Source organism: Heptranchias perlo, chromosome 23 (assembly GCF_035084215.1).
Source record: "Heptranchias perlo isolate sHepPer1 chromosome 23, sHepPer1.hap1, whole genome shotgun sequence".
NCBI classification, from domain to species: domain Eukaryota; kingdom Metazoa; phylum Chordata; class Chondrichthyes; order Hexanchiformes; family Hexanchidae; genus Heptranchias; species Heptranchias perlo.
In genome coordinates this window covers 34,411,935-34,435,681 of record NC_090347.1, presented here as the reverse complement: position 1 = coordinate 34,435,681, position 23,747 = coordinate 34,411,935, and the positions used below count along the sequence as shown (strand labels likewise).

Below are 23,747 nucleotides of genomic sequence, written 5' to 3'. Positions count from 1 at the left end.
CATTGAAAATCATGCTCATTCTATTCCATAGAAAGGTGATTCTTCTTACCTTTTTAAGTTACCACCCTATTGCCCTTATGTTGGTACTTTTTAGAAGTTATGATAAGTTTCTGTTAATCTCAAATTATCTATCACCTTGAAAATAATGGCCTAAATCATGATTGAGAGTACAATTTCCTACATGATCATTCCATTAGTGATATTGGTGCACATGTTATGTAACCTGGAACTCTGCTCTTGAACACTTTCACGAATAATTCATCATTGCATTTGGCAAAGACTTTGACAGGGTTTGGTACAGTGCCTTTCTAAACCAATAGCCTACTACTAAAGCTATATTAATAACTATCCAGTTTCTCCCAAATTATTCCAACTGTGTTTTAGTTGATGGCTCATTCTCTGATTCTTTTTCCATTAACTCTTTCCTCCTTGCCACTTTGTTCCTTGTTTATATCAATTACATCTACCAGTCATCATCTAACCCTATAAACTTCTCCTAAGGATCAAAGGCCCATTGGGCCCAATAAGCTCCAGTCCTCTCTCAGTGCAATGGCTGAATGATTATGGGGGTAATTTTCACCTAACCCAACTGGCGGGAAGCTGATGAGATTGGATTGGCTGCCCATTATATAGTCCAAATGGGCGGCTGATCCCATCCCATAATTTCCCACTGGGTGGATTAGGTTAAAATTCCCCCTTTATCCGAATCTCTTCAATATCCTTCAATAGGATAATGAAAATATTATTTTTTCAATTCCTCAAACCAATAAGGATTTCTCAGATGTAGTAGTTGCCTATTGCATTGGATTAGTAATGAACCTTGTACAGGATTTTTTAAACCAGTAATTTGACTGAGAAGCACAGCAAAAATTCACACGTTTGCCCATCCAACACTAGCCATTTATGTTAATCTTACAGTGTTGCCATTCTTAATACTTATAATTTTATTGTATTGTATACTAGCATTACTGAATATAATATGCTGCCTTGGGGGTGCTTCCCACTGCTTTTATAATGATGGGACTGTCAATATTTGGTGCTGGCTACAATCAGGAATGCCACTAGACTGACATCAGAGGATGAGAGGTTTGTTTTATTTTTGTCCCTACTTTTTGCTACACCAATTGAATTCTGTTACTTTTTAAGATACATTTACCACAGCAAGACATGACAAGAAATTCACATTGTGTGTATTTATTTACATTGCTGAGCTGCAAGTTGGTATTCATTCTTCAGTTTACATTATTTTCTGTGAAAGAGAATTAAACAATACAGTGTCATTTATACCAATGAAAACCAGATGTCAAATTAATAGGCAGAAATCCAGAACCATGGGGGCAGAGTTTCCGCTTGTTTCCGCTAGTTTTGCACCCAGATTCCAGCGCAATCGGCCATACGAGCGCAAAAGATCGAGGAATTTTAAACATTAGCGAGTTACGCCCAAAAATACTTACGCTCATGTGTTCTGCGATCTTTTATGCTGCTTCAAGATTCAATTCACCCGAATCAGGCCACAAACTATCCACGTCCCCAGGTCGAAATTGCGAGCTCCCACCGATTGCGCTAGCTCAGGAAGGCTCTTCAAATTGCGCTCATTTTCTTAGTCGAACAGGCACGTTTTAAAAGCTTTATCATATCAAAAAATATTTAATTTACTGATAAACTGAACACCAATGAAACTATTAAATAGTTCAATGTAGTTTTTTTTAAGTCATTTCCAGTGATATTAAATCAGGTTATTCACAGGTGGAGGACTGCGCTCCCTTTATTAAAAATACTTATTTCTGGTGCTAAACCCATTTTCAGCTGTATTAATAAAACTGCACCAGGCTACCACTCTTAAATATATTAACAAATCCTTTTTTATCCTTTCCATTAAAAAGTAACGATTACATTCTATTACACTGCCCAATTGCTTTGGTTCATGGAAGATTTAACGTTTGTGATTATACAAATGAATTTTTGCAGAAACTTGAACTGTAACTTAATCAATGTAATTTCAAGCGCATTTTGGGTGCCACTTCCCGATTGCGCCCGAAGTGGAAACTCTAACCCACAAAGTATTGAGACCAATTCCTTTACCTTGCTGGTAATAACACGGCTTTTAGCCCTCAGTTTGTTGACCTGCGATTCAGCAATATCGGCATGCTCCTCAGCTTCGTCCAGCTCATGCTGTGTCTTCCTGAATTTGGACAGGTGAACATTGACCTGTTCCCCCGGACAGATAATTATACATAACAAAGTTTAAAATATTTTTGACTCTAACTCCAAACTGACAAAACTACAACTTCATAATGATTTACTATGCTCATACCAGATTCCTTCCAGCACCAAATAATGTCTTTAGTACAATAGCAATAGTAGTGTCATTTTTGGGTCAAGAGGCGTAGATTTCAAATGGCTTTGCTATTATATATGTTTCTGACCCATCCATATATCGGGTTAAACAATTCTATTTGCTTCAAAATGCATGTTTTGCGCCCATGTTCTGAAGAAATAGGTGTAAAGCCAAAAGCATATATGATGTAGCTACAAAATCTTACAAATCATACAAAGAAAATCTCATAAGTCAAGATAGCTAACTAAAAATTCCTTTCAGCTGACTGCATTTGATATCAGTTATTTACTTACAGCATCCTCGACATTCCTCTAGTAGGATTTGACTTTTAGTTGCAATTTGTCCACCAAATCCTGTAGTCTAGCCATGTTTTTATTATCTTCCACAGACTGTATGTGAAAAATAAATAACAATTTAAAGTCTCATTGTTGTACAAGAACTTAAAATAAAATTGACAATTAAGACCTCTGAATAATTAGTCCTTACCTGGAATGTCATCTCTTTGACCCTTCTTTCATACTTCCATGCACCTTTAATTGCCTCTGCTGCACATTTCTGTTCAGTCTCGAGTTCCTTCTCTAATTAACGTATCTATAAGAGCAATAGATATTTCCAAAATTGCAATTCTTATTGAATCATTCTAGTTTTATATATAATTGAATAATGCTTCACAATGATACTATATTTAAATAATCTCATAGTTTCAAGTTGCTCAGTTATATACAATTTTGGCTGCACTTACTACGGATACCAACCTCAGACCAGTACCTGTAAAGTGCAATGCCCAGTCTGCAGTTATACTGCCTGCTGCACCTTGCACTGAGTGCAATGACCATGGAGCTTTGGGCATATGTGCTTGGATGCACGTGTACGGCTTCACTTCTGGGCAGCTAAATTTTAATGTTATGAGAGACTGATCAGCAATTGCTTCTCTCATAATATTACAGAGAGTCAAAAGTAAGTTTATAAAGTTCCTAGAAAGTCCTGTGGACCACTTAGGCACTTTTAAAATGTGGTTGTAGGTGGGCCTGGAGTTACATTACACCCTGTGTGAAATCCAAGTAGAGTGAGAATCCCTATCACTCGTGGTCCTGCACATCCTGATTTAGTGCACATGGGAGTCAGATTATTCACCTGGGTCCAAGTTATACTCTCACTTCCATGTTGATGTGCACCTAAAATCACTTTGCATTGATATAAAAGTAGGTAGGAGCGCTGGAGCCTTCAAAGGTGTTAACTTGTCTTTTTCTTTCATATGTTGATTGACATGCTGTGTCTTTCCATAAATTTTTGTTTTTAATTATAAAACAAAATGGATTTAACTCAGTGGGTATTTTCAGTAACAGTAATATGATAAAGACGCTTCCTGTGCAAACAATCATATCTTCCTACTATTAACTCCAGTTTTCAAAAAAAAAGCTGCCATCCTAAAGGAAAATTAAAATTCCAAATTATAATACTTGATGTAAAGAGCTGACAATCAGACTGGAATCATTTAAGAAACAGTTGGATTTTGGGATGGGGGTGTAGTTTTGTTCTGGATGGATGACCAACGTAGCCAAACAGCTTTCCTCATCACTATCTTCTGTTTCATTTCCTGCTTTCTATTGCTGGTCTAAATTCATGTTAAAATAAAATTTTCCTATAAAATAAATCATAAGCTGTAGACTAAGAATACATTTTCCTCTGTGTGTCAGAAAAATTATTTACTAAATGGTCATTACAAACTAGTGACACTATAGTAAAGGTATTTTCTTTAACTTTACACACAGAGGAAGTATACCCAAGGGTGCAACTATACTGCCAATTTTGCACCAACGTGAAGTGGTTTCAGATGTGAGTTGCCAGTATGATTGAGGAGTCATGCTGAATCTGACTTCTGAGTGTATTCAAGCGAAATGCTGTGGACCCCCCCCCCCGAGGAGGTCACCTCATATTGAATTCACATCAGGTATAGTATAATTTGAGCCATGTTTTAAAGTACACGGGGGCATATTTGATCTCCTGGGTTCTTTATAAATTTATTTTTCCATGTTTTTAATGTTAGAGGAAAGTGGACATTGCCAACCTCCTCTGACATTATGGCCAGGATTTTAGCCCAGAGCCGGGAAGGGGGTGAAGGGGTCGAATCGCGGACATAAAACCTGGAAGTACGGGTTTCCCGGACGTCCTTACAGTTTTGACATAAGGGCGTCTGTTTTTTTTTGTCAGTTTGCCATCCAACAGGCCAGCCAGGTTGACAGGCTGGTCTCAGTCAGAAGGGAGAAGAGCAAGGAAGAGGACGTCTTCAAGTAAGTGTTCAGGCAAGTCTTAGATTATATGGACTGGGGGGGGGGGGGGGGGGGAATGGGGGAGCATGGGGACATGGGTGGTCACCGGGGGGAGTCAGTAATTGGGGAGTTGTTAGTCATCGGAGGTCAATCATCGGTGGGGGGGGGGAGGAGAGTTAGATATCAGGGGTCATGGGGCGATCGGGTGTCAGCCACTGGGGTGGGGGGGGGTCAGTCACCGAGGTGGGGGGGGCAGGATTGGGGGTCATCGCGGGTGTCACGATCGTTGGGGGGAGGGGCAGCGATCGTTGGGAGGGTCGCGATCGTGGCGGGGGAGGGTGTTCACGATCATTGTTTGCGGGGGGGAGGGGGGGGGTCGGCGAACGTAGGCAGGATCGCTCCAGGAAGGCTTGTTGGGTCTGGGGGAAGCACTCCTGCTCCTCCGGGCCCACAAGCAGCTGCTGTTTCGGGCCTTCTCGCCTCCTCTCTCGCGGCGTGAAGGAGAAGGCCCGGGAATCCTAGCCCGCAGAGGGTGAAATTGCTAAAACTTTCAAAATGGAGGCCCGCAGCCTCCTTGAACGGTTTTGGTGACCAACCCACCTGCTTCGAGCGGGTTGGTTGCCCCCCCCTCCCACTAGTCCCGCCCCGGTGAAAACCGGAAATGGGCAGGTTGGGGGAGGGTCTGAAATTGTTGCAGTTTTCAATGCCCCCCCCACCCCCAACCCCTCCCCCGTTTTTCCCATTTAAAATCCTGCCCTATAAATCAGCTACCAATGGAGCATGTTATTTGAGTCTACAAAGTGGCTCCTTAAAAATCTAAATGAGTCACTTGTAGAAGCTTGGGCCGTTAATTAATCTGAAGGTGTCATTTGTTCATGGTACTGGTGTATGACAAACATATCCTCTGAACAATCTTCAGTTTGAAAAAAATAATAATTTATTTGCACAACTCACTCTAGCCTCTAGTTTTTGAATGTGTTTCTTTCCTCCTTTCAATGCCAGTTGCTCAGCCTCATCCAAACGGAATTGCAGATCCTTGATTGTTTGATCGAGGTTCGTTCTTCATTTTCTCAAGGTGAGCACTGGTATCCTGATCCTTCTTCAACTCCTCAGCCATCATCGCAGCCTGATTTCATCGTTAAAATAAAATGGAAATTACATAGTTACTTTAAAATGCTATTAAGTACAATATAGAAACAGTCGTGGCGGGTACCTTGCAGAGCGTGTGCCAAGGCATTCTTAGCCTTTCGATAGATAACATAGAAAGAAGTAATCAGAAGTGCTGCAAATACAATACTTGAGAATGAAACTGATAATGGTTAACATGACAGAAGTGATAGCCTTACAAGTAAATGCAGGATGACAAAAAATAAAAATGATTGCAAATTCATATTGATGTGTTATTTTACACATGAGCAGTGTCTGTTTTTGCAAAGAATGAGTGGTTATGAAAGGTTTCATTTTGACTGCACTGGCATTCTCTGTTGAACGTGGGCCCAGGTAATTAGCACATTGAAATATGAAGGTGGCTGTAGTTCTTAAATTACTCATATGATCACCTTTGTTCTTGTAAACCAGAAAAAAATCTTTTGAAAACATAAAGAACTTTATTAGATTGATAATCTATGTCTATCATGTTCTTTTGAAATCTGATTTTTTTTTTACATGCAGTTAAATGCATTTAAACCCATAGTATTACCTTAGTTTCTTCTTCAAGTTGCCTCTTCAGTTCTTCTACTTGATACATAAATCCCTGTTTACTCCTGGTGAGTTGAGATACCAAATTCTCCTTCTCTTCCAATTGTCTGGAAAGTTCACCTTCAGGGAAGTAAAAAGAATTCTTCATCTTTTTGTTACAGGAAGCAAAAAAGTACTTTCCAATTGGTTTTTAGTAAGCATTGTGAAACCTAAAAGTTGCACATGGTTAATATTGTTTTAAAGATGAGTCTGTAAAGATTGCCAAATAATACTCACTTTATTTAATCGACAGTATTCATGTTACAGCATCAACTCACTGTTTTCTGTCTGTAACCGGGATGATTGAGTAGTCATGTCATTAATGGAATGCAAATACTCATTATTCTTTGCCTTCAGTTCGTTTAATTGATCTTCCTGGCTACGGCATATTTTTTCAAGGTTAGCCTATTTTGGAAATATAAAAATATACGTTTATTTTGAAACATTACATTTTGAAATGTATTCAAAACTATCTGAGATAGGAAAACATCACTGTGTCATATTCAAATTGTTCCAAACTCTTCCTTTGGTGTGGTTTTATCTTCACTGGGGACTTCAACCCTATGATTACCTCCCATTTTATTTGGCACATGTATCTCCCATGTCATTGTTTGTGAGTTGTCCAGGGGCTGGAGCAGGGTTGTGATGTTTAAGTGCCAAGATTGAGCTGTGTTCAACCTGGCATGCCTCTCTCAGGCCAGTGCTCTGGTACTCTGTGTGCGGAACTGGTCTATGTAGGTATGTCCTGAGGTCCATTTGAGGCCAATTACTCTGGAAAGCTGATGTAGTTTAGTGTGTCCCTGTAGATACCTAGCTCTCTTTGGGGAGAGGCCAGGTTATCAGGATCAGAAAAATCAGCAGGAAATGACTGGCTTTCTTTCCCCTTTTTTATAGAATGAAGCATACATCTGAAGTGTGACAATCACATAGTAAATGCAAAATTTTTATATACACGAGTGTGCATGTGTGTATGTATATATACATATGAATTGATCAGATCACACTTTCGCTATAATAAATCAATACACTATAATTTATTTGAACTTACTTTTGATTTAGACGCTGATTCTAAATTACTGGCAAGGTCATCAATTTCCATCTTCAGCTCACTCTTTTCCTTCTCGAGTTTCTGTTTCACACGTTGCAGATTGTCGATTTGTTCCCCAAGTTCTGCAATGCCATCAGCCTGCTCCTTACGAAGAGCAGCAGCCGTGGCTTCATGCTGCAAGGTAGATTCTCCCAGATCGCGGCGCATTTTCTGAAATTCTGCCTGGCATTTCTTATTCATTTCAATAGGGAGGGCGGTGGCGCCGCCAGCTTCTTCAAGTCTCTCACTAATTTCCTTAAGTTCACGGGCATAGTCGGATCTCTGCTTCTCTACCTTAGCATGAGCTGCACGCTCAGCTTCAATCTCCTCCTCGAGATCTTGAATGCGGGACTAGAAATGTGAACAAGTTAACTGGCATTCTGAGGATCATATGAAAACTGTGAGGATAATTCAGTGAAAAGAGATATTTATTCACACTTCCAGTTTACCTGGAGTTCTTTTATTTTTTTCAGTAGTTGAATGCCTAGATTTTGTTCATCTTCGATTTTGCTTTGAAACTAGTTGATTTCAAAGTCCTTCCTGTTCAGGGACATTAAAATTAAAAATAAACAGTAAGACTGTATGGAGAAATGGGCATTATAAAGTTACATTTATTAAATTTAAATCTACTCCATTGAAAATTGATTTGTATCTACATTTGCAAAAAGCTGTAGAAATATAAATCCTGCTGTCTGTGTGTTATACAAGATTTTGGTTTGTATAAAAGTCATTGCACTATTGTGTTATCAAGGCCGATTTGGACAGATACATTACAATATTTTGATGTCTGATCATATTATTTGTACTTTATGACTAATCAGGTCTACCAAATTAACTTTCACTTGATTAGTCTTTCACATTTTTCACATCTTTCACAATCCTAATATACAAGGAACTACAACTGTCCAAATGCAGTAGTGAGTGTATATGTACGTATGTAAATGTTTCTCATTTCATAAGCCTTTCTTCCATTTGTTGTTTGGCATTTTCCAAATCCATTATGGAATCCTCAGATCACCTTCAAGTCTCCTCTTAACCCATTCAAGATCCAAGCAAAGTTTTTTCTCTTGTTCCAGAGACCCTTCAAGCTATGAAAGAATAGGGATATCAAAATATGTCAGTATCACAATATTATGGGACCTGTGCAAATCAGGAACATTTCAGAGAAAATACTTATTTTATGGATATTTACATCATCGATTTGCTGTTCCAGCTTAGCCTTAGTTTTGGTCAGAGTGTTGACTTTGTCTTCCTCTACTTGGAGATCATCTAAGATCTGCTGGTGGACCTCTTGCCAGGCTTTCTTCTCTCTTGTTAGCTTGACAATGGTTTCATCTAGGGTAGCCATTTCCTTGGTGAGATTCTTAACCTGTGTGCAGTAACAATATATAAGTAAACACATAGGCTCCAAAATCCCATGATTTGTGAAGGCATCAAAAGTGTAAAATATGTTACTGCAGGGATGCAAGTTTACGCAGTCTTCTTCCATTTTAGTTGCTAGTTCAGAAATTCTGCCTTGAAATGAATTTCCACGATGAATTGCAGTGCAGATCAAATGTGTAATAATAATTTAAATCATATATTGTTCACACATTGCACATATGCATTAAATTCTGCTGCTTAATGCATTACAGACCTGTGCAAGAAGCTCTCATAATAAAAGCTGGCAGTAGATTGGATTTCCAGGCTTGGTGAATGATTTTGAGAGACATATGTTAATTTTTCCTTCACACTAATACATACTTTTCTTTTTACCTGAAAATACTATAATTGCTTTTATTGCTTCTTTGACCTTTATTTTTTGATATTCATATTTTTGTAGGAACTACCAGTGTTTTTTGTCATTTACTTTTAACCTTCTTAATTCAATTTTCTCTACCTTACACATTCTCTGTTTGTTTTTCTGTTGAACTGTCATGGGACACAAATCTAGCATCCACAGCTGGAAGAGTTGATCATAGGGAGCAGTAGCTTCAGGCTGATGAAATCTGATTCCATTGGAAGCAATCCAGCCATAACTGCCATTATGCCATCCAGTGGATATATTGCTAAAGTCAAAGCATGTTGATATGTCACAGGGACAGTCCTCAAGAAGGCTGCAGCCAACTGGGGCAATCTGCAGCAGGAAACATATAGCCATACTCCACGGTCTGCTCAGTACAGCCAGTAGCAGTCACGGTCACAACTTTTCATTATCTTTTATGCTACTGGTTCTTTCCAATTCCCCACAGGTGCAACATCAATCAATTCACTGTCCACCACTGCATCAAGAAAATTAGTGAAACCCTAATGCATCATGCAACCAACTGCATCCGATTTCTTTGCTCATTGGATTATGTGCCCAGTATAGTAAAACTAAAAAGCAACAGGACACAGCTGCTGTTAAGAGTAACCTATTATGCTCTTTCCCCATTACCCTTGAATTTTCTACGGTTGCCATTGCTTCTAAAGTAGCTACTATCTGAACTGCCTTCCACAGCCTGCCTGTATTCACAATTGCATACAGTGCTCATTGAAGCGTATTTTCCATGGTAGAAAATCATAATAAAATGTTCAATCATCTCATCATGCTTTATAATGGCTACAGTCATTATTTCCTTACATTGCACTCCTACTTGTTCAGTTATCATCCCAACAGTGTTTAGTCATTGTATGGTGCACTGAAGCATCAAAGCTATCTGTGAAGGCCCTTTTGGTATAATATAGTAATGGCCTGTATGTAAATAATACATCATAATATTTTAGTGATGTGCATCGCATTTATTTGTACTAAGTGCAGTGCATTTAAGGTGTTTACCATGATGTGCCACTCTGTCTCTTTTGTGTATGCCATGTAGAAAGGAAACGTGGTCTGCTCCTAAGCAGTTCTCTTATACTGGAAGAGGCAGGTACTTGTTGCTGGTTGGGAGATCTGCTGTGGAATTTCCCTGGATTCAGACAGGAGAACATCCAGATGTTAGGCTCAAATTGGGTGTGTCTGCAGTCTTGGGCACTAGACTGGCGCTGTGCACGGTGTAAGAATGCTGTGCACTTTCTTTCACCGAACCATAAAATGGCTTTGCTACATGAGATGCAGATGTCAGATGTTGTGAAGCAGTCTGCATGCCTCTGATGAAGGCCTGGTCATTGCTGGTCTTGAACTCAGCAAATTCAAACCTTTGGCCTTCCATGAGATCCATGAAACCCTCACTTATAGTGCTTGCCATCACTTTTCCAAGGAAATAAAAGACAGCTGTTATTGCCTTAGAGATGGAGGTCCATAAGGCCATGATAGCATTCCTGGTAAAGTTCCTGTGACATTCTCCAACTGAGTTTGACATGTGAGTCAAGACACTGTCCAGCAACTGTGCTTGAGTTTAGTTTATGAATTTTTACAAGCAACAATGGTTCTACAAATGTGTAACCATAGTGAGACTAAACAGCATCATGAACGGAACCTCCAACTTCCTCTTCCACTGTTCCCTCAGTGGATGCAATGCCAACAATATTCATATATTCAGAATTTTTTTTTATAGGGAATAAGGACTTTCTGCTGTTTGTTGTCTTCACCTGTCCTCCGTTATTCAGCATTACTGAAGGCTAATAACCTAGAAAGAGAACAATTATAAACTTTTGGTGTAGTTGTAGTGTATCGAGCACAAGTATACAGTATTTCTGTAAAGCTTGTACTATGTAATATAAAGGATGCAAACATTGCTGTTGGACTGCAAAGTATTTTGGCATTGAATCAATTGAGCCAATCATTATTGACATTCACATGTTCGCAATAAAATGGCTGATAAATGTTACTTGCCTGGAGGCCTATATATGATATTTTATGTAATTTATCAATGCTTTGGCTCCTTACCTTGGTACTTTTCCTTAGGTCAAAATATTTATCCATATATCTTCCCTGGTGCATTCACCTTCTGTCATGCCAAGCCTGGCAGATCAAATGGGGCTTCTTAGACTTTCTCTCAAGACTAAAGACGACATTTCTACATTGCTATACCCATCAATTAATGCTTGCAAGGCATTATCTTCAATGCAGGTTTTTCTGGTCTTCTTTCATCATTCCAAGTTTCAAAATTTAGCACTGGAGAACAGCCGTCCTCAAATGTGAACAGGTATTCATACTGCTTAAGTAGCCTTAATAGACTTGTTCTGGAAATTAAATTCTTTTAAGATCCCAGGTGTTTGCTGTTGACTGCTTATGTGTACATTACTTCCAATAAATGTAAGATTCATGACAGGAAAAAGCAAGAAATTAGGATTCTCCACAGTACACACCAAAAAGAAAATATTGTAAACAAGGTACATGCTAAGCCGGATTTCAGCATAAAGTACAAACACAGAGCTTTTTCTGTACTTAAAGTGTTCATGAAGTATGCAAATTCTTAACTATAGCAACCAAAAATGATTGTGCGTACTTTATTTCCAGTGGCATGCTTCTCCTTTTCCAGTTTGGCTAATGTGAGCTCCAAGTTGTCAATAGCTTTCTTCAGTTATGAGCACTCATCTTCAAGTTTCCTCTTCATGGCTGTCAGCTCAGCATTCATTTCCTCTTCATCCTCTAGTCGTTCGTTCATCTCTTTAACCTTAGCCTCAAACTGAATTTTGTTTTTTTATCAGCTGGTCACACCTTTCCTCAGCATCTGCCAAACTTTCCATTTCCTTAAAAATTAAATATAAATATTTTCAGTGCAACTAATTTTTGAATACAATAGAGATAATTTAACTTTGTAAAATGTTAATTTACATACCGCTTGCACTTGCACCTGTAGGTCATTCTTTTCCTGCAGGAGGGTAACCATTTTCTACTCCAATTCCTTCCTTTCTTCCTTCAGATTTGGAAAATGCTTCTTTAAGCTTCTCAAACTCCTATTTTATGTTTTGCATTTCCTTTTCAGCTTCTGCGCTCCTCAGAAGAGGTTTGATCTTGAAAAACAATTTCATCCATGGCCAATGCTTGACATTCATGAATGAACGGATGTTGTACTGGATAGTGAAGATGGCCTCCCTATGTAGAGCAATTAATAAGGAAATTGTTTAAAAAAACAATTATTCGTCTATAATTTAAATTAATGCTGTCACACGTTATGAACAGTTCTCTTGTACCTTCTTTGCATCATCTTCTGAAATTCTACTCTCATTGAGTAACCATGAATTCTAGCTTGTGTGCGGGTAATAAGTTCAGCCAATCTTTTATCTCTCATCTCTTCAAGATTACCCAGGATACCAGCTTTGAAGAATACCTGCATGTGCAGAAAATATCTTCAGTTGTTACATTTGGTTTTCATTACACAGCTATTTATGAAATTTAGTTATTTTCCTAATGTGTATTAGGACTTTACCTTAGTAATTTGTATTGGGTTTGATCAACATCAATGGAGGCCAAGAGTTTCTCCGAAGCCTTCTTGCTGTCAATAAACTGACCCTCTGGGATAGCACTAGCATTCAGTACTCTGTATCTGTTTATTTTAAAATAAGTATAGTCATATTGCCACAATTATGTATTTACAATTGTAGTCTTTTTCACATTTAATATGTGCCAAACAGATCTTTGGATGAAAAATATTGGCCCAGATTTTGCTGTGAAAATATCGTGAGGCTAACAGTGCTCCCTGTTATTTATGCGCAAATTGGACAGTAACTTCGAGCAAGTGCACATATACTTTTAAACGCGAAAATCCAGAAGTTGCTGTCTGAGATGCGCTGACCCTCCGTGAGATGCGCTGACCCTCCGTAAGCTGCGCGAAAATGGCATCTCGCCGTCTGGCTCCTCATTTAAATGTATTGAGCGGCGTGTAGTTCCTGTGCTGACATAGATACGGACTAAACTCATCACAAAAAGTTAGGGCTTGTCCATTCCAGTCTAAGCACTCTTTTAACAGTGTGGTAAGTCTTAATTACTGCCAAACAACCTCTCTGGCACTGAAAATTTACTTTTACAAGTGGTGGAGTCTCATTCCTTCAGCTTTTACTTATTGTTGGAGATTTTAAAACATTTCTGTCTCTCTCGCTCTCTTAATCCAATCTTTCTTTCCCTCTCTTTATTTCTCTTTCTGTACCTGATTTGACATTGAATTCACTATTCTGATTACACTTCCTGGTTCAGACCGCGTGGCTCATTAACAATTCTTTAATCTGATTGGTTAAGGAGATACAGCAGAGGTCCAAGGAGAGTTAGGGGTCCATGCACATAGATCATTAAAATGTCATGGACAAGTACAGAAAATAATCAAAAAGGCTAATGGAATGCTGGTCTTTATATCTGGAGGACTAAAATACAAGGAGTTAGAAGTAATGCTACAGTTTTACAAAGCCCTGTTTAGACCACACCTGGAGTACTGGGTTCAGTTCAGGGCACCGCACCTTAGGAAGATATATTGGCCTTGGAGGGAGTGCAGTGCAGATTTACTAGAATGATACCTGGACTCCAACGGTTAAATTATGAGGAGGGATTACACTAACTAGGTTTGTATTCCCTGGAAATTAGAAGATTAAGGGGGTGATTTAATCGAAGTTTTCACGCTATTAAGGGGAACTGATAGGGTAGATAGAGAAAAAATATTTCCACTGGATGGGGAGTCTAGGACTAGGGGACATAGCCTAAAAATTAGAGCCAGGACTTTCAGGAGTGAAGTTAGGAAACATTTCTACACGCAAAGTATGCTAGAAGTTTGGAACTCTACCACAAATGGCAGTTGATGCTAGCTCAGTTGTTAATTTTAAACCTGAGATTGATAGATTTTTGTTAGCCCCATATCCCTTAATACCTTTGGTTAAGACAGGTATATGGAGTTAGGTCACAGATCAGCCATGATCTCATTGAATGACGGAACAGGCTCGAAGGGCTAAAAGGCCTACTTCTGTTCCTATGTTCCAGTGTTCCTATACACAGTTGCTTGCCCTGTTCACACAGGTCCCAGATGCTCTGTAGAGGGCAGTGTGCTGTTTGGATGTTTGGCGGACAGCAACATGTCATGCAAAACCCCATAGAAAGTCTATGGGCAAGTGGAAGTTTAACGATCAGCTGGTGCCATTCGTTTGCCACTCACAGCAAAATCTGGACTATTATAATTTCAAATTAAGCTATTGGCGAATTGTAAACAACTTCCTTAGGAGTATAATAAACTGGGTATGCCATTGTTTCTATTATGCCTTCCATTTATGTAATGCATAAAATTTTATGGTGTTGGATATAGTAGGTTATAAACTCCAACTGGTTGGTTACCTTTGCTTGAAGTCTGCATAGAGGATTCTGCTTGGGTATCCTTTTCTACAGATTCTGATACCCTCAAGTACGCCGTTACACCTCAGCTGGTGCATGACCAGGTGATTGTTAATTTTACCTGTGTTGTGGTAAGAATGCAATAATATTTTTGTAATAATTATTTTTTTTACAAATAGGGAGAAAGAAGAATTAAATTGATTGCTGGAAATTACCTGGCGTTTTTGTATCATTCGGAATAATGCAACACACAAAGTGGGGGTGAGTGCTTCTCAAATTAGCCATCAGCATGTTCAGATTTTCCTGTATCAAACAAAGAATTTAATAATCAATAGTAGTTATTTTCTCATCTGAGCCTTGCATATAACCGTAAGCAACCAACTGTTGTCATTTCCATGCTACAGATATATGTTTCTATAAGATTAGAGTTAACAGTGCAGTTAGAAGAAAGTTTAAAAAAAAGAACATACCCTAAATAGTGCCGACACTGTTTGAAAGGAAGAATCTTTTCTCTTGCCACCTTTCTTTGCTCCACTTTCTACAAAGTATATATTTATTTGTGATAATCAATTCATAGTATACAATTGCACAATAATTTATTCTAGTATAGCAAAGAATGGAGAACTTAGAATTTTCTAACTTTGAAGAGTCTTTTTTTTAAATAAAGTAATTTATATTGGAATGACATTTATTGTCCATTTCTAGTTGCCCTGGGTGTGGTGGGTTGAGCTGCTGCATCTTCACTGTGTTGCTGTTCCATTGATGGTATTTTTCATAGCAGAACTGAGTGGCATTAAGAGTCTCACCACCCAATAGGGACCTTAGTGAAGCAGTTGGATTTTTACAACATTGTGGTACTACAAATTACCAGATTTGCTGAATTTGAACTCATGACTTCTGGGTTACTATTTAGGGCCATGACCACTACACTGCTATACCATTGATATTATTTATACCTAGATTTATAAATAACTTTAAAAATGCTTCCAAACTCTTGGGTGGATTACAGCCTTGAACCTCACTCTATTTTTTAAATTATTGGTATGTTCTTTAAAAAATAATGTTTATTGTCAACATACATTTGATCAACCGTACATTTGTTTTAATGTTGATAATCTATTCAAAAAGATTACATATTTGTGTTCTGTCAAACATCATTTTACAATTTCATTGTATAATGCAAAATATCTGTTACCTGCCGATGATACATAAGTAGCATACAGGTGTACAAGAAGCTTAATTGAAGATTTCTGGTATAGTCCAATTACAGATTCATTCAAAGGGTCCTTATTCTTGTCCAGCCAAGAATTAACGTCATAATCCACAGTGCCCGCATAATGGATCAAGGAGAAGTGAGCTTCAGTCTTTCCTTTGGTAATCCTGGGCTTATGGAAATTTGCTGATTTTCCAAGATGCTGATCAAACAATTTGTCCTTGAATGTCATATCTGAAGCCTTGGGGAACATGCATTCCTCCTCAAGGATTGAGAAGATGCCCATAGGCTTTGAATTGTTTTTAAAAAAACAAAGTATTTTAATTATATCTATCCATACAGTAAGAAATGCATACTAGAACTTTACATGAAAGTATATACACAAGAATGATCATTTGGCAAAGGGCCCAGCACCCATGAACCCAAACCTTGCAAAGTGAACCAAAACCATCAGGAGAGAAGGGAGGTGTGAACACTGGCAAAGGGAATTGGTGAGAAAAAACTAAACTATCTTCTCACCTTTTCAATAAGTTCAATGCAAGCAGCCAGATACATACCAAAGTCAGTGAAATCCCACTGAATGCTTTCCTTCTTGTACTCCTCTTGTTCTAAAACCAACATGTGGTGGTTAAAAAACTGTTGCAACTTTTCATTAGTGAAGTTGATACAAAGCTGTTCCAGGCTGTTGTACTGGGGAATGAAACAATATGTTAGTATAATAGTCACGTTTCACATTTTATTAATAAATATTATTGTTGTCAGATTTTTACTGGGAATTTCACCTCAAAAATTTCAAAGCCTGCAATATCCAAAACACCAATGAAATGTTGTCTCGGTAGTTTTGTATCTAATTGATGATTAATTCGTATCACTATCCACAAGAATAACTTCTCATACACTGACTTTGTCAGAGCACCCACCACAAAGTATACCGAAAAAAAAGTAAAATCGTGTTTCAGTTTCGTAAAGCCTATTGCTAAAATTGTGCATACGTCCTCTCTTCCAGCAAATGCATTACCTGTCGTACAGTCTGACCTTTGGTGACAAACTCATTGCCGACCTTTACTCTTGGAAAGCATAATGCTTTGAGCAGATCTGCTGAGTTTAGGCCCAGAAGGTAAGCAACTTTGTCAGCAACTGCAAAAAAAAAAAGAAAAATTGTCTGTTAATACCAATCCTGAAGTGTTTCTGTTTTTTCCCTAATTGTAATCTTTCAGCAATCATACTACATATGATTTTTGTTTCTGCTTTGAAATTTGCCTGCTCTATCTATTACCGACATGCTTCCATTGGTGTCAGTCATGGTTTAGTGGGTAGCACTATTGCCTCATAGTCAGAAAGTTGTAGGTTCAAGCTCTAGTCCAGAGACTTGAGCACATAATCTAGGCTGACACTCCACTGCAGTACTGAGGGAGTGCTGCACTGTCGGAGGTGTTGTCTTTCAGATGAGTCGTTAAACCAAGGCCCCGTCTACCCTCTCAGGTGGACTTAAAAGATCCCACAGCCCTATTTCAAAGAAAAGCAGGGGAATTCTCCCCAATGTCCTGGTCAATATTTATCTCTCAACCAACATCACTAAAACAGATGATATGGTCATTATTACATTGCTGTTTGTGGAATCTTGCTGTGTGCAAATTGGTTGCCATTTTTCCTACACTACAACAGTACTTCAGAAGTACTTAATTGGCTGCAAAGAGCTTTGAGACATCCTGAGGTCATGAAAAGTGCTATATAAATGCAAGTCTTTCTTTTTTCTATTGGTCTTGAGTTTTGTTTATCATTATTTTGGGTCTTGAATAGTGTCTATTAGGAGAGTTGGTTGGCACAATAGTTTAAGACACTCTTTTCACTTCTAGGTTTAAATCTAGCCCAAACTGACAAGATGTTATTATACAAATTGAGACCAAAACCTGTTTACAATGACTCAGAGCTGCATGTGCCACACTGTATGCTCAGTTCCATACTGCCTGCTGTCAGCATTTTGTGCATACATGTTCGGAGCACTGCTTACCTGTGTCCAAATACTAGTTACATTTTTAATGTTGATGATGAGATGATTGGACAGCTAATATCAAAAGTTAAAAATAAACTTTGATTAAGACCAGTTGATGTTATATTGTAGCCGGTATGAAAGAAAGGTGGTGTAAGACTATCTCCTCCGGGTGGTTCTTGTGCTTATCGCAAAACTGCAATATGCCATCACTTCATTTTCAATACCAAATTATACTATAGTTTTTGCACGGACATTGCATCAACAAGAAAAATCTTTGGTATAACTAGGCTAAATAGGGTGGGAGGAGGCTCATCTGGAGCATAAACACCAGCATAGACCAGTTGGGCCAAATGGCCTCTTTGTGTGCTGTAACTTCTATGTAATCTCTGCTGTATAGTGACTGTAATTGTCCAATATGGAACAACCTTGGACAGACTTGTAGTTTCTAACATGTTTGAATCGACAGCGCAAAACTCCCCAACTGGAGGTGGCAATGTGATATGGGGTCATCTTCTGAGTTGAGGTACAGCACATTACTAGAGCATATAAAGTTTTACTCTGCAGCTGGCCCTGATGTATCTAACCTCACAATGCTTGATACTGACATTATATAATTAAAGTGGATAAATTGTTCCACTCACCAGAATATCCTGCAATTCACCCCTTATTAAGAAAGTCAACGATAAACTTTATATGCCGTGTTCCACTCAGCGTTTATCATCTTGTATCTATACTAATCCACAGAAATTTGCCAGCGTTCAGTCTTTGCTGATCTGTGTTTATGTGATCATTTTGACTAATTTAGGAACAGGGCTTGTTTCATGTAAAATTTAGCAAATGTGTTGAATGAATATACCTCTGTGCCATCAGGCTCAGCCTATTCTTCCCTTCGCCTCTGCTTGAATCTCATGTTGCCATGATGCATTGTTGCACCAGTAATTTTGTAGATACCATTTTTCTTATCATTGGTGAAACCCAAGATATCAATAGCTTGCTATTAATTCAAGGAGATAATGTTAGAATCAGTTTATGAAACTCAACTGCTATCATATTAATGATGTACACCATACTTATATCAGTAGCCATCAATTCTTCTTGGTCATCAATACCCAGAACAGTAATCTCACCCTGACTAATATAAGGAAAGTCATAGGGATTGGTGGTGATAAGAAGCATTTCTAAAAGCAAAGACAATGTAGATGATAGGTAACATTTGAAAATGAAGTGACATAATGAAAGGAAATACAGATGTGCAGAAAGTGTAAAGTATTAACAGGTTCCTTACCAATAAGATCTGGCCTTTTGTTGGATGTAATCTGATAGAAAATGTGATAGCTTCTTTCGGATGGTAGTTGGAATGTCACTCTGGACTTTTCCAACAAGTCTGGATGGTTATTGCAAATTCAGACGAGTTAAGTCTCTGCCACAAGTCTACAATTAATCCAATTTGAAACAATTACAAGTTTCAATGTCTGCTGAAGCCAATTTTCCTATAGTTCCAAAGTGGATTCTGATAAAGTTGCCCTTCAGAATAAAACAAAGTGAATTCAGACACACCAAGATTGTATTTTTTTTATTTCATGTGGAGGTGGTTGAATGCTATCAATCTTTTTCACAAAAATAGCTTTAGATTTTTTTAGTATTGGTTAATTTTATATATATATATATATTCCCATATCAACTTAGAAAACGAGATGAGTTATCATTCCTTATTGTCTTGGCATTACCAAAGGCTTCCAGCCACGGGTTAGCCTGGATGATTTGATCCTCCGGGGTTCCCTAAAAGGTACATTTTGTTTGCAGTTAACGGTTAAACCATGACTAAACTGCATTGAGACATAAACAGAATGAAATACTTTTTTATATTAAAGTATGATTATCTTCTAACATACTCTCGCCTTTGATATTTCATCTTTCTTCTTGCCCATGTCACCAAGAGATGCAATTGATGCAAAGTACTGGATGACACCAGATTCTCCACTGAAAAGCACAAAAAAAGTTAATACATCCCACCCATGTCGTTGCTTACAGTGAGTTAGAGGGCGTGCTACTTTATAACAATAGGACGTTATTAACAAAGAGTGACAGGGAAAGTGTTACAGGACGTAAATGTGTCACAGGGACTGTGCGCTATTTGCAAGATTTTAAATGTATTATAGATTATATATCTATGCATAAATATATAGCTAGTGAGAGCGAGTCATAGACGTGTTGTGTAAATGATTTACTTACGTGATCAGGATAGATTGGCGTTCACGATCTGTAAGATGAAACACCAAAAATGGGGAGTATTGTTAGAAATTCTATTCCATTCAATTCGAAACTGAAGCTAAGCTGTAAGTCGCGCAAATTTCTTGTAATAAATTAAATAAAATATATAAAAATAGATACATAAAATCTTATCAAATATGTAGAAAATTAACAAGTTACCTGTTAATATGGCCTGATGGGCGTTGTCGGAGATTGTGAAGATGTGGGGAGGAACCTCCTGTCGCTTCTTCCCTTTGTAGCCAGCCACTACCTCGGGATTGTACACTGGTAACCACTTGTAGGGGTTCACAGTGATACAGAACAACCCAGAGTAGGTCTTTTAAAAAAAAAATAGATTAATCTTGACACTTTGTGACTTAAAACTACATTGTTAAAAAGTAAATATTGATGGTGTACTTACATAGATCATCCAGGCTGCATAACGATCTTTGAGATTATAGAGCACAGATGCTTCATTCAGATGGGTCATCATCGCCATATCTTCGATTTTATCGAATTTTGGAGGGTTCATTGGGAAGACATCGACGGGTTTCACGACGACCAACTAAAATAGATAATATAGTAAGAATAATTGTGATGTGGTTTTGTAAGGCGAGACGTCGAATTTGGGACTAGGATAAATAGTTCTACCCATTGAAAGTTGCTGGGGTTCACCGACCTTCCCATCTGCTTTTTCCATTTCGACCTTGGTGCTATCTTGGCTCTTAATTTTCCCTTTTGCAAACTCCACCTGGGAGTCAGTCACAAAACAAGCAGTTTTGGCGTCGAATGGTCTGTTCTGCGCTTCAATTCGTTCCCTTTCAGATTTGCGGAGATGAGGAGCAGCCACTCCGAAGACTTTCATTTCTTGGTCAACATTCATGATCGCTCTGCTTCACAGGGTGTAAAAGTACAGTTGTCTATTGTAATTACAGGTGAAATTACGGTGGTAACCAAATTCAGCCATTAAAAGTGTTTCTTTTTAACTCTTCAATATAACACACTCGCTTTCTCCTAAAATACCTTATTGTTGAGCTAGATAAGTTATTTCACACACATTAGTTATATAGGGTCGCGCACTAATTACATTGACACGCAAAAAATAAACCCCTGGGATAACACCGACCAGCCCCATTTAAAAGGGATTCTGATGGAAAGATCATGGACTTGAAACGTTAACTCTGTTTCTCTCTCCACAGATGCTGCCTGGCCGGCCATGTGTTTCCAGCATTTTCTGTTTTTATTTCAGATTTCCAGCATCTGCAGAATTTTGCTTTTGCTTCCATTTAAAAGGATTGTGTCTATCTTCCATTCTATTCAGGCCAACATTCAAAGTGCCCCAGGATTGCAACCTTACAAACAGTGGCTCTCTGTCCATTATTATTGGTATGGCCATTCGATGTAAAACGATATAACAAGCTGACAACGCATTGTTATTTGCTGACATGTAAATTTGACTTCATTGAGTTACTGAAAATCGGGAGTTGGTGTGAAAATGTTGATATGTTATCTTTTTGTTGGGGAAAAAGGCATCTTTGTTGGATATAAACTTAATGAGTCATGCGCTGTATAGCAATATGACACAAATATTGGTGGCATTGTAAGCAGTGTAGATGAAAACATAAAATTACAAAGCGATATTGATAGATTAGGTGAATGGGCAAAACTGTGGCAAATGGAATTCAATATAGACAAATGTGAGGTCATCCACTTTGGATCAAAAAAGGATAGAACGGGGTACTTTCTAAATGGTAAAAAGTTAAAAATAGTGGATGTCCAAAGGGACTTAGGGGTTCAGGTACATAGATCATTGAAGTGTCACGAACAGGTGCAGAAAATAATCAAGAAGGCTAATGGAATGCTGGCCTTTATATCTAGAGGACGAGAGTACAAGGGGGCAGATGTTATGCTGCAGCTATACAAAACCCTGGTTAGACCGCACCTGGAGTACTGTGAGCAGTTCTGGGTGCCACACTTTCAGAAGGACATATTGGCCTTGGAGGGAGTGCAGCGTAGGTTTACTAGAATGATACCCGGACTTCAAGGCTTAAGTTACGAGGCGAGATTACACAAATTGGGCTTGTATTCTCTAGAGTTTCGAAGGTTAAGGGGTGATCTGATCGAAGTTTATAAGATATTAAGGGGAATAGATAGGGTGGATAGAGAGAAACTATTTCCGCTGGTTGGGGATTTTGGGAGTAGGGAGCATAGTCTAAAAATTAGAGCCAGACCTTTCAGGAGCGAGATTAGAAAACATCTCTACACACAAAGGGTGGTAGAAGTTTGGAACTCTCTTCCGCAAACGGCAATTGATACTAGCTCAATTGCTAAATTTAAATCTTAGATAGCTTTTTGGCAACCAAAGGTATTAAGGGATATGGGCCAAAGGCGGGTATATGGAGTTAGATCACAGATCAGCCATGATCTTATCAAATGGCTGATCTGTGATCTAAACATTCCGTAAACAGTTCTTGTAAAAATGTACCTTCTACAGATGTTATTTAGACTCCAGAAATGTCACTTGACATCCAATTAGACACCAATTTCTTCCCTTTTGGATGTCGGAGTTCTTTTCCATTTCCGTGAATAAGTCGATTGCAGGGTCAGTGACCAACTGCTTTATTTAAAAACATTTTTAAATGGTCTGGCTCAGTCGGTGAAGCCAGTCAGTACCTGGTCCTCACACAGCAAAATGTCACAGGTTGCATTCTAGGCTCGTTTGGCAATAGGGACATTACAATTGGCATCAGCGTCCCTAGGGAGGGGAAAAATCAGCCAGTGTTCCTACTCCTGATTTCCTGCTTGAAGGTCTACATGTGTGGATGTCAGATCTAGATAGGATAGAGCTCAGCTGTCACCCGCCCCCAAGATGGGCCAACATTCACGGTGAAGGTTTGCATATCAAGAATAGTCACCTGGCTGAGGTGGTAGGGAGCTTTAACCGCTAGTTGGCTCGTATTCCAGTAGGAATCAATGCCTTCTGAAGAGAAAGAAAGAAGGAAATCTGACAAAACACACCAAAACTCCCAGAAAACGTAAGTGCGTGCTACTGCATTTATCTGGTTCATTTAAATAGTTTCGGTTGCATTGTTATAACGAGATAGCAAGCAATCACATCTTACTTATTTGCAAAGTTCTAATTACTCATGGTCACATTGTAAGAACATTTTTCTCGACCACTTTTATGGAGTACACTGCTAACACTCTGACTAAAACTAAGCTTGTTGCTCGCTTCTGGATAAAATGGTCGAACGTGTTTTGTGAATCATGTTTACTACCTCAGTGGCGACTTTGAAAAAGAGTTTCGGGTTCGATTCGCAGAAAGTAAGAGCGCTGAACGAGTAAATGTTTAAGGTTTCTTTGGAATCTTATATTCCTCACCCTGTGGATCCACAACCAAGAAGAACTGTTGGCTGGCTTCTCTGGCTGTGAAGAAAAGCAGAATTAAGAACACGTTAGTATCTTACACATGTAGCTACATTTGTAATGAAGTTGAATCTGTACTACCCATTTGCAATTGGTGCTTCATTATTTCCATAACCATTAACAGTTATGGCAGTGGATATATTTCTACTCCAATATATTAAACTTGTTTTTTTTAAAAAAAAGTTGTTTAAAGAATGTACCTAAAATAATCGCAAGTCTC

General features: G+C 38.5%; 1 pseudogene; it reads right to left on the bottom strand.

Annotated features, from left to right (window-relative positions):
- Positions 1-1,899: 1,899 nt before the first annotated feature.
- Positions 1,900-20,984, bottom strand: LOC137341319 (myosin-3-like; annotated as a pseudogene).
- Positions 20,985-23,747: the final 2,763 nt, after the last annotated feature.